Source organism: Solanum pennellii, chromosome 9, assembly GCF_001406875.1.
Source record: "Solanum pennellii chromosome 9, SPENNV200".
NCBI lineage: Eukaryota > Viridiplantae > Streptophyta > Magnoliopsida > Solanales > Solanaceae > Solanum > Solanum pennellii.
In genome coordinates, this window is record NC_028645.1 from 50741193 (window position 1) to 50747584 (window position 6392).

Consider the following 6392-nt stretch of genomic DNA (forward strand, 5'->3'; position numbering starts at 1 on the left):
AAGGCGTCTTTGTATTTAGCTTTAGGTGCTTGAGCTGCCTTGCTTACAATAAGACCAAAAAAACAAAAATAGGGACAATGGGACAGGGCAAGTTTAAGCTTTTGCGGAGACATGGTGAGGTGGATTCAATCTTTGAAAAATAATTAGGTAGGGCGAGGTAGTGTGGTTTTGCACGTTGCAAATTAAAATCTTAAACTAAAACTAAAACCTAAAATCTAAAATAATTTCAATCAGGTTGTTATTCATTAGGATTCCTTAAAATATTCCAATTGTTTTTAATGTTTTTTTAGTTTACCAACTATCAATGTTAAATCAAACATAACTACTTTCACTGTCGGAATTAGATATTCATCAATAACAAAAAAAAAAAAAGTTGTAAAAGTTGTAAGAATAAATTCATTTATAAAATTGCAGTCTACTATGATCATTCTAGAAGAAAACATGATAACAATTTTGGGAGGGGGCAAATTAGTAAATATTAATTTTTCAAGCAGAATAAGGAGAAGAATGCACAAATTGCTCCCATAAAGTTAGAGTCTTCACAACTGTATGCAGGTTTGCCTCTCCCAGCCATTTGTCATATCGCTACACAAAAGATAACTCATCCCTAAACAAACGATACCTTCTTACAGAAGTTAAGTTTCGGAAGGTTTGCATTTGTCACATCTATTTAGAAGAATATTATATATATCACATGTAAAGTTCAACCCAAAAATATGCACATCACTTGACACCAAAACTGCAACCAACATAATTTTGAGCGATTATGTTAAGACTATTTCGCATGACATCCATAGACGGATAAGGAGGAAAACACAGACGGTAAAACCATGTGTGCGAGGAAGGCAAACAATCATGAGAGCTTGAAGTTCGGTAGATATAAAGTTTAGAATCTAGACCACCAAAACCCTCAATCGGCAGAGACTAAGCGCATTTCTCTGCTCAGCCGACATACATCTAACTATCTGCAGGAATAAAAAAGAACACTTTGAAAATGTTGCCGGGACAATAACTTTGAAAGAGTACAAAAATCTACCACCCCTGAATACGAATAAAGAAAGAGTAGATCAAAGGGGCAAAGGTGTAGACTTCTCGTTAGTTAATACTCTGGAAACATAATTAGAGTAGACAAGAAATAAGTACCTTCCAGAACCAGAATATTTGTGGATCATTTTTTCTGTAGCCATTGTAATTTGTATGTTCTTTCCAGTCTTCTACAGAAACAGCAGTTTGACTCCCATGAAGAATCCTGTAAAGGTCTTCATGATCTAGGATCCGGAAAAAGGACTCCCGGAGCCGTCAGTCAGTAATTATGTCAGCAAAACCACGATCAAAATGGGCTACCTGATGAGCAATTGATGTAACAAAACACTGTTCAACAAGAAGGTTAACACAGTTATTCCTATTCTCACTGTTCACCATTGTATTTTTCCCATTAGGGCAAAGCTCCACCACTTTCCTGGATCCCAATTCTTCATCTTCACAAACAAATGTTAGGCCTAGGATATCTTCATCCACCATCTTCGTATTCATCTCCAATATCTTCTTGCAGCCACTATACAAGTAGGGGTCTGCATCCCTAATGTCTTCAAACGAAATATCCTCTCCTGCTAATTGCAAAAAGAACACACGATCAAGCACAATGCTTATTTGTACTTTATGCAACAAGGCCAACGCAATCATCCTGCCGGAGAAGATAAAATACTTTAGGTGCAAAGGGTCCACTTTAGATGCTGCAAGCACAAAATGCAGATGAGGGTTATTTGCGTTATAATAGAGAGTAATATTACTTTTCATGGAACATCAAAAGATTGTATCCAACAGCTTGCAACCATCATATAAATGCAGCTGTGCAAGATTCATCCTAATCTAGAGAACTCTGATGGAGTAAATTTCCAGTTGTTATAAACGAGGAAAAAATAATAATACAACTAGTAACTACTCATTCTTATGCCATACAACCTAATTACACTAATGCGGCTTCATTGAGAAAGATATCTAGGTAGAACTGCTATGGCCATAAATAAGACTTGAGCTCTTTCAATTGTTACTTCATGAATTTCATCTCATTTCAAGGTGTGATTGGAGAATCAGAGAACGAAAGGACATCAATAATAACACAATCAAATATACTAACATGAGAAATAAAATCGAGACAAATTAAATTTAAAATCTCAGCATGTTAGAATGGCTTAATCTCCTCGAGCAGGCTGGCATTATAAATATATATCATCATCTATTAATGCATGCATCAACTTGCACTCCCTTAAATACATCAGATGTCGCATATTTACAACATACTGTAGGGATCCGGCCATGCACAATGAATGCTGAAACCTATTCAAAATCCAGACAATAACATAGTATTGAGAAAAAATCAAATTCCAGAAAATATATTAAATACAAGCCTTGCAAGTCCTATAGAAAGAGACATTGCTTAAAACCTTGTAACAGAAGGATGAAAATTAATGGAAGAAGAGACAAAAGGAAACATAAACTTAGCTTCTCTGCAGGACAGTAAATGAACTTATGAAGTCTAGTGTGGTTTCTCTGTCATTTACATCTACCATGAATAACAAGGTTGCTGCCGGAATGGAATGCAAGTCTTTATGATAAGATTTCATTTGTACTGATCCTATAAGAAACTCTGCTGCAGCCTTGGCATGATCCAGTCGTAAACCTAGCAAGTTAAAGATCCTGCAATAGGGGAAAAGATGATTCACCTACTGCAGATATGTATCCCTTTCATCGAGAAATTATTCTATCTGAGATATGCCTCCCTAGGCACCCAAATTATTCTCCATGGCAGACTACCGAAGTGAAAAATCTAACTTTGATCAAGATTGTATAGCAAGACCTAATAGTAAATAGACCATTTGTTTGTCCTTTCCAATCACAGTATCAGGCTTGGGTTGTAGGTCGGGGCTGCTTCTCAGTTGTTCTAAAAGCTATCCTAGTTGTTTCTTCCTTCTTTTGGGTCGGCTACATAGTTCCGCAAATCTGATAAGGGCAGTGCGGCAGCTGTTTGATACACGAAAAGATGCTAAGCAATCTGAAATTCCATTTTTAGCAGGCATTATCTTGCCATATCAAGATCTTTCTTTTTTCTATCCTCAACCCCTGAATAATGAATAGTGCATGTTTCTGTAGTTCCTTCCACAAACCTTCAGTGTGTTTCCCATTCCTTTATCCTTAGTTATACAAGTTCCATTTGTCTTACCATTACTTTAAATAGATTTAATGCATTTTGGAATTACCTATGTAGCAACGACTCAGTAAAACCCTCAGACATGGGTTCATGAAAGTGTTGAACTTCAAAGAATGCTATGAGGGTATGAACAGCAACATCGAGCAACCTTACATGGTTTACATAAAGAGAGATAATACGTATACTTATACTCACAAAGATTCAACCTCTATCTCATACTACTTATCTATTTTTGAGGAAAAATCAGACAAGAAACATCTTTCATACTCGACAACTTTAAATTAAAAAACTGACATAAGGGATATATGAGAACAAAATGCCAACAAAAGCTTACCTGGATTTGGGAAAAACCTTCTGCCGTCATTTGGGCATGAAACAAATAGAGCATTCTGAGTGTTGAAAATGGCTTCACATACCAAGAAAAACCACTCCCTCAATACACCAGGCCCCGTAGCTTCTTCATTCTCAAATTGCATAAATAACTGGCCTTGCAGCGACCTAGGACTTGCAGGTCCAATGTACTTAAATGATTCTTCAAACAAACGAGACCTGCAAATGAGCATCTCATGAAACTCCTCGTTCTTGTGCCTCCCTTCTAGAAGCACCCTCAAGGCAAAACGCTGCCTTATCTTAAAATGTGTTACCTCCTTGTGCTCATCCACTGATAATCTGTAGCCTTTTTTGAAAGTCTAACTATCAAAAAGCACAATTCAACTCTTCTTTGCCTCATCTTCTCCCAAAACATTTCTTCCAACCCTTATACAACTTTGAAATGCTTTCTAACTCCATTAGAATCAAAAGATACTGGGACCAAATATGCTCACCTCTTTCTTTGTTTATCAAACTCAACTGGCTTCCAGTTTCCTTAGACACAGCTTCAATTTTTCCAGCAAGTCCAAAAAAACACGATGCACGCCTTCAATCTCCAATCTTTCATTTCCTGCTTCACCTTGCAACAAGGAAGGGAAACGGACCGGAATGTCAAATGCTTCTTGATGCCGTATTGCACTCTTTACAAGATGCATAAACTTAATAAACTCGTGCACATCTCTGTCTGATAACTCTATAAACTGAGTCGATTGAACACTCAATTCTAAAGCACATGATAACCTTGTTGTCATCTCATGAAGAAAAGGGAAAAATCTTAACACATACTTGACGTCATGGACATACCACTCCATCATTTAAGCTAAACTACTCCGGCAAAGTATATATAAAGCATCTTCAACACCCGCAGCCGCAGCCCCTCTTAGAATCTTACAGAACTCAGCAAATAGCCTATATACGGTTACAGGGTTAGGGAAAAGTGTCTTACCTGAATCTACAAATTGATGAATACATTCATGAGCAGCTTGTTTGGTAGTTACAGAAGGAGATACATATAGTTTTACCATAGTCGCAGGACCAGAGGAGTGAATAAATATCTGGAGATATTCCTCCGATTTATCTACGCCATCGTTTGGGGTCTTCTCGAGAAACTTGGTAAGCATCTCCGTCATACGAGTGACATTAACATTAATATATGTGTTGTCATTAGAGTTGCAGAGGTCATGAATAAGAGAATTTAGGTCATTCATCAGCGGATGGCAGGAGCTGCGCATCTCCCGATGTTGCGGAACCCGAATATATAGAGAGTGATGGAATCACAACTACTATATCTAAAGGTAGCTAGTAAATAGTAAATGAGACAACAACAAAAAGAACACCAGGAATTAAATAGGTTCGGTAAACTTTTGTTTTCTTTTGCCTACTCCTCGGACACAACCAACCAATATTTATTTCACTCCAAAAGAGTACAAGTGAAATACTACAAGAGAGAAAGAAGAACAAATGCCTTAGGAGATGAGAAGGCAAGTGAGAGGTGTGTTACAAATGAATTAGGAGCTACCTATTTATAGGAGTGAATTCTTCCTATTGATGTCATCCATGACATCACAATATGTCAAAAATGTCAACATTTACCTTGTGAAATCAATTTATGGTTCACCTAAATTTCACCTACAAAAGTTGCTATCTTGACTTTTCTACCAATGAAGAATTATCCTCCTAACTACCATATCTTCTCATTAATCCATTTTTGAATCTTGTCAAATTTAACAAATCTCCACCTTGGCAAGATTCTCCATTTTCAACTTTCTCTCAACAACAATTTTGATTGTGTCTTCAACCTTAATCTTCAATGTTCAACAATGTTGATCAAGTTCAAACAATGTTGAAACTTGACCGCAGTCATCACTTTTGTCAACATATCGGCAGGATTATCTGTAGTATGAATTTTCTGCATTATGACTCCACCATCATCTATGATTTCTCGTATGAAATGATATCGGACGTCAATGTGCTTCGTCCTTGCATGATAAAATTGGTTCTTTGCTAATTAAATAGCACTCTGACTATCACAAAATATGTGATTTCTTCTTGTCCAATACCAAGCTCTCTAAGCAATCCTTGAAGCCAAATTGCTTCCTTCGCAGCCTCTGTAATTGCCATGTACTCTGCCTCAGTGGTAGACAAAGCAACTATTGACTGCAAAGTAGACTTCCAACTAACTGGTGCATTTGCAATAGTGAAAACATAACCAGTAGTTGATCTTCGTTTGTCCAAATCACCTGCATAATCTGAGTCACAATATCCAACAAGATATTGACTATCTTTCTGCTCGAAAACCAAACCAACATCTACAGTATTATGAATGTACCGTAGAATCCATTTTACAGCCTGCCAATGATCCTTTCCAGGATTGTGCATGTACTTGTTTACAACTCCAACAGCGTGTGAAATATCTGGCCTTGTGCAAACCATTGCATACATCAAGCTACCAATAGCATTAGCGTATGGTACTCTTGACATATATTCTCGTTCAGCTTCATTATTAGGTGACATAGCATCACTAAGCTTAAAATGAGGAGCAAGCGGAGTGCTAACCGACTTCGTTTTTTTATTCATACCGAATCGCTTTAGTACTCTCTTCAAACATTCCTTTTGAGATAAATAGAGTTTCTTTGAATGTCTATCTCTTTTTATCTCCATGCCAAGAATCTTCTTTGCCTCACCCAAATCCTTCATCTCAAACTCTTTTATTAGTTGAATCTTTAGCTTCTCAATTTCCGCTTGACTCTTAGAAGCTATCAACATATCATCAACATATAGGAGAAGGTATATAAAGGAATTATCTTCAAGCTTG

The 6392-nt window shown here is 37.0% G+C and overlaps 1 pseudogene; it reads right to left on the bottom strand.

Moving 5' to 3' along the window:
- Nucleotides 1-468: 468 nt before the first annotated feature.
- LOC107031780 lies at nucleotides 469-5019 on the bottom strand (annotated as a pseudogene).
- Nucleotides 5020-6392: the final 1373 nt, after the last annotated feature.